General features: G+C 56.6%; 1 protein-coding gene across 1 annotated transcript in view; it reads left to right on the top strand.

Annotated features, from left to right (window-relative positions):
* Positions 1-2239: 2239 nt before the first annotated feature.
* The window catches only part of PWWP2B (PWWP domain containing 2B), a 58777-nt gene continuing 52708 nt past the window's right edge, over positions 2240-8308 (top strand). The window contains exons 1-2 of the mRNA XM_064371832.1: positions 2240-2257; positions 6817-7167. The gene's annotated coding sequence lies outside the window, so the exon portion shown is untranslated. The remainder of the gene's footprint in view (positions 2258-6816; positions 7168-8308) is intronic.

Raw genomic sequence — 8308 nt, 5'->3', positions numbered from 1 at the left:
GCTCCTGTCACCCAGGCTGGAGTGCAATGGCACAGTCTTGGCTCACTGCAACCTCTGGTTGAAATTCAAGAGATTCTCCTGCCTCAGCCTCTTGAGTAGCTGGGATTACAGGCACCTACCACCATGCCCAGCTAATTTTTTGTATTTTTAGTAGAGACAGAGTTTCCCCATGTTGGCCAAACTGATCTCAAACTCCTGATCTCAGATGATCCACCTGCCTCAGCCTCCCAAAGTGCTGGGATTACCAGCATGAGCCACCGTGCCCGGCCATAAGTGGATTTTTGAAAATAAATATATTGGAAAAAATTTTGGAAATTTGCAACAAATTGAAGACATTTGCAGACAAACCATGTACCTAGAAATATCTTTTAAAAAATAAGAAAATGTTAGGTATGTCACAAAGGCATAAAATATACAATCCATACATAGACCATTCACAGTAGAGAGAAACGTAGCTGAAAAGATGCAGCATTGGCTGGGGTCAGTGACTTACACCTGTAAGGACTTCGGGAGGCCGAGGCAAACATCCCCTGAGGTCAGGAGTTCGAGATCAGCCTGGCCAACATGGCAAAACCCCGTCTCTACTAAAAATACCAATATTAGCCGGGCATGATGGAACGTACCTGTAATCCCTGCTACTCAGGAGGCTGAGGCAGGAGACTCACTTGAACCCAGGAGACAGAGGTTGCAGTGAGCTGAGATCATGCCACTGCACTCCAGCCTGAGGTACAGAGCAAGACTCTGTCTCAAAAAAAATGCAGCATTAAATCATAACTGCATGAAATTAACTGCAGTCCACAGCGTGCTGCTGGAATAATCACAAAGCCGCCTCCTGCCGCTATTGCAGTGAGCCCAAGCATTTCAAGGATCTGCTTAAAACACTGTGTGCTGCTGATCGTCTCTGCATGAGCAGTTCATGTCTTCAGCACATCGTGTATCACAGTAAAAAGACACATATTTTAAATGGCCGTGGTGGCGCACGCCTGCAGTCATCCCAGTTACCCTCGCTTGATCTTCACACGTTATACGAGTGTGTCATATTATCACATGTACCCCCAAAATCTGTACTTTTTTATTATTTTTATTTAAAGACAATCTCACTCTTGTTGTTCAGGCTGGAGTGCAGTGGCACAATCTCGGCTCACTGCAACCTCCAACTCCCAGGTTCGAGTGATTCTCCTGCCTCAGCCTCCAGCGTAGCTGGGACTACAGGCACGTGCCACCACGCACAGCTGATCTTTTGTATTTTTAGTAGAGATGGGGTTTCACTGTGTTAGCCAGCATGGTCTTGATCTCCTGACCTCGTGATCTGCCCACCTTAGCTTCCCAAAGTGCTGGGATTACAGGCGGGAGCCACTGCACCCAGCCTGGCTTTATTTTATTTTTTTCTCAAAACAGTCTCACTTAGTCACCCAGGCTGGAGTGCACCATTGCAGTCTCGGCTCCCTGCAACCTCCAACTCCGGTGTTTAAACCATTCTCCCGCCTCAGCCTCCCGAGTAGCTGGGATTACAGGCACCTGCCACCACGCCCAGCTAATTTTTTGTATTTCCAGTAGAGAGGGGTTTCACCATATTGGCCAGGCTGATCTTGAACTCTTGACCTTGTGGTCTGCCCGCCTCGGCCTCCCAAAGTGCTAGAATTACAGGTGTGAGCCACCGTGCCTGGCGTACGTTTATTATATATCAAAGAAGTTGTGGAGACAGCAAAAAAGATGAAGAGGTTCAACATACGAGTCTTGGAGAAATTCAAGAGCTAACAGACACCGCACCAGAGCAGTGAACAGAAGAGCCTGACGGAGGTGAGTGCTTCCAGGCCGGGCGACGAGGAGGAAGACGTGGACGAAGCGATGCCGGGAGGGAAGCTGGCCCAGGACCCTGGCAGGAGCCTTCCCGTCGTTCAGGCTGCCTTTGCCCTCTTTCAGGACCTGGGCCCATCCGTGACGCAGGCACAGAAACTGAAGCACGAGCTGGAAGGAGGATTGGGACCGCACAGAGACAGTTTAGAGAAATAGAAGCGCAAAGTCAGACAGAAATTACATGGATTTCTGTCAAGTTACACTGCGTGCGCCTGCCCCTCCTGCCTCCCCTTCCTTCCTCCTCCCCGTCTTCTGCCTCTGCCACCCCTGAGACACGGGACCAGCTCCTCCTCCTGCTCCTGCTCCTCGGCCCAGTCACCCTGAGGAGGACGAGGACAAAGGCCTTCAAGAGGAGCCACTTACACTGAGTGATTAGGAAATAGATTTTCTCTTCCTGATGGTTCGTGACATTTTCTTTTTTTTGTTACTTACCGTAAAAGGACGGTATATGATGCATATAACATACAAAATACGTGCTAATTGAATGTTAGTGTCACCGGGAGGCTTCCTGTCCATGCTAGGCCATTAGTAGGACATTCTGGCGGGTCAGAAGCAGTATGTGGATTTCCAGCTGCATGGGGCTTCAGCGTGCCGTGAACCCCACAGTGTTCCAGGGTCGACTCTAAACAAAGCACGGAGACTAGGGACCGTGCTGCTTTCCCCAAGAGGACTGGCCCTTTCCTCTGTTAAGCAGATAGACGGGCACGGGTTTTATCACCTTCGTCCCGGCAAGGCTTGTGCTGGGTGGAGCCTGGGTTGCAGCTTCGGTGACATCTGGCCGGACTCTGCTTTTGGCGGGCTGAGGTGAGACCTGTCCTAGGCTTGCTGCGAACCCCTGAGATTTCACCCTGTCTTCAGAACAGCCCCTCAGCTTCCTGTGCTGGTACCAGGCCCGGAAAATATCCTGGGGACTAACTGTGCTTCTGACGCTCTAGACCCTGCCCGGGGCCTCAGCCTGCGCAGGCTGGATGCAGCAGCTCCGGTCCCCCTCGAGGCCCCCAAGGCTGCCCCGGCTCGCAGCCTCACACGCGCCCTGCGACTCCCACGTCTGGCCTTCCCCGGTGGCTACAGGAGCAGGAGGTCATCGCTCACATGCCCAGAGGTCACACTTCATTCACCGCAATCTTTTTAAAAGAATCGCTGTGCTTTAATTATGTTTCTTAAAACAGCGTATTGGAAAAACTCCACGCCTGTTACGTTGTGTTAAAAAAATAGAGCTAATAGAAAATTCCGGGTCATTCGCATTTAATGTGGTGACGCACGCCCTTGCACTCTTCCGTCTGCGATCAGGTCTCTTCATTCCGTTGTTCTTGTTAACCTGCAGTTCCAGTTCCGTTCTATCAGTAGTTACATTCCCCCAGCTTCTCTCATAACCAGACAGATATTTCTCTATTGATTTTTGAAAATTAAATAGCAATTATTTTCCTCTCAGCCCCAGGGTTTTCTCCCCTGCCTCGGCTGAGGCCTTTGAACGCCCTCATGTCCTGTTTCTCTCCACCTGTCTCAGTTACCTGTTGCTGTGTGACCACTTAGTGGCTAAAAACAGCAGCCTCCCCCTGATCTCTCGGAATGCTTTGGGTTGGCCGGGCTCAGCAGGGCGGCTCTCCCGTCCTCGGGCCGTCTGCGGGGCACCAGCAATCTCATGGCCCGGCTGAGCTGAGACGTGCAGGGCGGTGCCAGGTGGTGCCCTCACATGCCTGGCGCTCTGGCCAGGTGGCTGGAAGGTTGGACTCAGATGGGATGCTGGGATCACTGGAACTTTCTTTCCCAGGATGTCTCTGGCTCCCATGGTCCCTCCCTGGGGTCTCTAGCAGGGCGCCCGGCCTTCCTCCATGGAGGCTCAGGGCTCTGGAAGTGCAGAGTGGGAGTGTCCAGGCCTTCTGAAGACTTGGGCCTACCCTGGTGTGCCCCAGTTCCTCCGTATTCTCCTGGGGAAGGTGAGTCCCAGGGCAACCCAGGTCTCTGGAATGGCAGGCAGCGGCCACAGCCTGCCTCCTGCCCCAAGCCTCAGCTGTGTAGAGGGTCTTTGGGTCTCGATCTGCCCTCTTAGTTGAGCTTCCGTTCCAGATGGTGCATTCCAAGAGTCGGGATGGAGCACGTCCCTGCGCTGCCCGACTCCTGTCCCTGGACCCCACTGCCCGCCGTTCCTTCCTGCTGAGCTCCAGGCTTCTATTCCATTTGCTTCTTCTTAGAGCTCCCTCAGCCCCTCCCGCAGCTTCCTCCGGTGGGGAGCGTGGGCAGCCTTTCTCCTGGCCCTTCATCTGCCACCCCCTTCTCTGGCCTGGATGCCGTGAGCCATCCTGGGCTGGATCCAGAAGCGCTGAGTCTCATCCTCGTCTCTGAGTCAACGTTACTGCTCTGTCTTTTGCTCCCAGGCCTGTGGAGGTGCAGTGGGGTCGGCAGGATTCTGTCTCCTGTGGCGGCAGCTCCTGTGTGTCTGGAGGCTGTGGGATTTGCCCACTGCTTTTGAGTTCAGGTCCTTCTCTTCAGCTACACCAGGAGGTCAGGAGCACCCGGGCTGTGGGTGCAGCTCTTCCTCCACGTAGGGAAAGCTGTTTGCTTTTCTTCTTTCAAAAATAGCAGCCTCTCCTCCACCTGCTCCCCTCTGTCATTCAGGGGCCCTGTTATGGACTGTTCAGTTCTGGCTGCCTCCCTGAGCCATCCTCTCTTCACGGCTTTCCTTTGCTCAGCGTTTGTGGCTTTTTTTCTGCTTCCTCTTGCACACTTTTCCTTTGGATGCGACATTCACATCCTCCGTGTCGGTGTGTTTGCTGATGTTTCGTTGGGAAGCCCTTTATTTCTCAGCTCTGGAAGTCTCATGTGGGGTGTGCCGTGCAGGGGTCTCCTTGGAGCTCTGGCTGGCGCTGCCGGTGCCATCTCTTTGGCACAAGTCTGTCTGACTGAAGTGCCTTTCCTTGGGAATTGGCACCTTTAGATGGGAGATGATTCTCTGGGGCTCCTTGGGTCAGGCCTGGCTGCCAGCCATGGGCGGTGTGTCAGGGCCCCTCCCTGCTTTCCGGTCAGTGCTGCAGACACCAGCTCCATGGGCAACATGTGCACGAGCTCCACTGCCCATGTCCTGGCACCTCCAGGCCTGGGATGTGGATGCCCGTGGCTTGCTTTTTGTGGGAGGCAGGAAGAATGAGGTGCACCCACCATGTGGGGCCAACAACTCACTCTAGCTCCTGGCCCATGTGCTCCTGACTTCCTTCCCGAGGCCCCATGAAACCCAAAGCCTGTTGCTCCAGGACCCCACCCCCCTAGGACCCTACCCTCCCAGTTGCCCACCCTCCCAGGACCTCACCCTTTCAACACTTCACCCTCCCAGGACCCCGCCCTCCCAGTCCCCCGCCCCCCCCAGTCCCCTGCCCCCCCAGGACCCAGCCCTGGCCCCCGTAGGGAACCCCGTAGTCCTCCACTCGCTGCTTCTCCATGGAACCCCAGCACTGTGTGAGTCACCGAGTTTTGCCGCTTTGCTCGCCCTCGGCCCACAGTTTCCGTAGGGTTATTCATTGCTTTTAAAAACTTCTTCGGCGGCTGGTTTGCCCTCGTCCTTTCCGGTTTATAACCTGCATGTGGAAGATCGCGGATGTTGCTAGGAGTAATACGTCAGCCAGGACACACAGTTTGTATTGTTGTTTGTTGATAGTCTACAGTTTTGTTTTTCATTTCCCTTTTGGCTTTTGTGTTAAGGGAAGAATTTTGTTTCTGAAGGGCGGGCGTGTTTTCTCAGCTTTGTGACTGGTTTCTGTTGCCTTTCTGGAGACGCTCTGCGCGTCCTTTCTCTCCGGCCTGGCTGCGCAGCCTTGAGAGCTTCGGCCGGCATCTGTCAGAGCCCCCCACTCGGCCAGCGTCCATCAGGCCCTCTCACCTGCCTCCGCTTCCCTGTCTCGCCCCTCCCTTGTCCGTGTGGCCTCTCCTAGACTGGGCTTTGGTGTGGCCGGCTCGTCGCCGCCGGCACGTGGACGGGACGCTGTTCGGGGCGTGAAGACCCCTCTGGGTGCTCTGCTTCTCTTCTTGGGGGCTCACTTGTCTGACTCTTGTCTGGGGGATTCCAGTGGGGTCCCCTGAGTCCTTTTGTTTTTATGAACCTGCCAAGACTCTGCCCACCTTTTAGTGGAAACCACCAGTCACTGTTTTTGCTGCGACACAGGAAGACTTCACCCTGTGTTGACCTCAGGGCTCTGAGCACAGCCAGCCTTGATGCTGCCGTGGCATCGAAGTCCTGTGGGTCAAGGAGTTTTCACGACAAGGGCCTGGGGAGAGGCCACATATTCTGTGGGGAGGACGGGGCTCCCGGCAGAGGCGGCAGCTGGAAGGTGTGGTGGAGGCAGGGACGAGCCGGCCATCTGTCCTCCGGGAGGGCCCGAGGTGGCAATCCCTGTCCTCCTTCCAGCCTGTCTTCCAGAGGCTGCCTCCATGCCCTCATTTCCCACGTCACCCTCCCGTGGTCACGTGCCCTCTCTCACCCCCTACACCCCGATCTCACTCTGTGAGAGGCCCCATTTCAAGAGGACTGGGAAAGCCTGCCTGCCCCAGGATGTGCTGGGTCATTTCTGCTGGGCAGGGTGGAGGAGCTTGCACAGAGGCCACCACTCGGACCCTGTTTGGAAGGTGCTTACGGGCTGGGAGGGGATGGTGCTGGAAGCCCAGGAGCCCCCTGTGACTCAGCCCATCTGCGCGGGAGTGGGTTCTACAGCCAGCGAGTCCCTGCTCCGGGTCCTGTAACCTCTTGTAGATTTGGGGTGTCCGGGCGAGAGGTCCCCCTCCCCCTGGTGGATTTGGGGTATCTGAGCAGCGGTCCCTTTCACCCTGGTGAATTTGGGGTGTCTGCACAGGAGACCACAATCTCCCTGCATTTGGGGTGTCTGGGGGGGGGTCCGCTCCCCTGGCTCCTGCTCTGCTGTTCTCTTTTCCTTTCTTAGCTGCTGAGTGAGTACCACCTACGCTGACTTTCAGATCAGGGCATCCTGAGCTTCTGGGACTTCTCATTTTTCTGCCCAGCTGTCTTGGGAAGGAGAAAGGGAGGCAAGAGCCCCAAGCCAGGCCTGAGAACCCCCAGGGGCACGAACTGAGCCGCAGAAGGCAGATGGTCTGGAGTGGCCGCAGGCCCGTGGCTTGGAGAGAGCAGCAGCCGCAGCAGGGAGCTGACGCTTGGCAAACGTGAATGTGGTTGGCACACACCTCCAGCAGGTCACAGGCCGTGTGGCCTGTGGACCTGATGATGGGCATCACCAGCCCTGGAGGTCCAGGACGCAGGCCCAGCCTCCTGTGAGCGGAGGTCGCCTGCAGGTGGCGCCCCAAGGCCAGGTACAGTGAAAAAGAAGGCAAGAAGGGGGAGGAGGAGGGGGAGGGGGAGGAAGAGAAGGGGGAAGAGGGGGAGGAGGAGAGGGGAGAAGAGGGGGAGGAGGAGAGGGAGGGGAGGCGCCCCTGCGGAGCTGCCTGCAGGGGCGGTGGGTGGGGGGGCTCTCACGGAGGGAAGCGGCTGCTCAGACCTGGGGGTCCCAGGCCCGGCTATGGCAACAGGGTGGGCACTGCAGGGCAACGTCTCAGGCTGAGAAAGCAATTGGCCACAACTCTGGCCCTGCCGGTGCCCCCAGGGAAGCCTGGCTCAGCTCCTCTGTGGGGGCTCCCTGAGTCCTGCACCCCAAGTGAGCGCACCACGGGAGGGCCAAGCCCACAAACGTCTGTGGGCAGCCGGCCAGGACAGGTGCCGTTCAGCCCCATGCACTCCGTCCAGGTCTCGGGACACAGCGCATAACCCGGTGTGGGCCCTGGGACCTGAGTCCTGACGCAGAGTTCAGGTGTCCTCAGGGAGGCCTGGTCAGACTTCCTCAGGTCCCAGCCGGACCATGGGGGCAGCTGGGCTCAGGTCCCCGTTGTCACTGTTGGAAGCTGGCCCCACACGCACCACACTCACCCTCTCAACTGCACCAGCTCCTCCGTGTGGCCAGGAGGCCGGAGAGTGGAGAGGCTGGGGAGAGCCCTCAGTGTGGGGGCAGCGCTCTGTCCCAGGACCGGAGGAGCCACAGGGGTGCTGCCTGCCTGCTCCCTCTACCTGGGGAGGAATGAGAGCCACCTGGGAGCCACTCCGCTGCCTGGCTCTTCTACACCACGGGCCTCAGCCAGATACCAGCGTAATGGTCATGGTGATGATGGAGGCACAGAGTTTGCTCCTCCCACTTGGCCTGAGCATAGCACAGGGCCTCAGGTGTGCCTGAGGATCCCACTGACGGCCCAGCTAGACAAGTATCATAAGAGTGGTAGGGGTGATGGTGACAATGGTAGTCATGGTGGTGGTGATAACTGTGATGGTGATGACGGTGCTGATAACAGTGATGGTGATATGGAGATGGTGGTGGTGGTGATGATGGTGATGGTGATATGGAGATGGTGGTGGTGGTGATGGTGATATGGAGATGGTGGTGCTGGTGATGATGGTGATGGTGAT

Source organism: Aotus nancymaae, unplaced genomic scaffold (genome assembly GCF_030222135.1).
Source record: "Aotus nancymaae isolate 86718 unplaced genomic scaffold, 86718_ANA_hifiasm-v0.15.2.pri h1tg000193l, whole genome shotgun sequence".
Lineage (NCBI taxonomy): Eukaryota > Metazoa > Chordata > Mammalia > Primates > Aotidae > Aotus > Aotus nancymaae.
The sequence above is the reverse complement of the archived record's forward strand: the minus strand, read 5'-3'. Positions and strand labels throughout refer to the sequence as shown.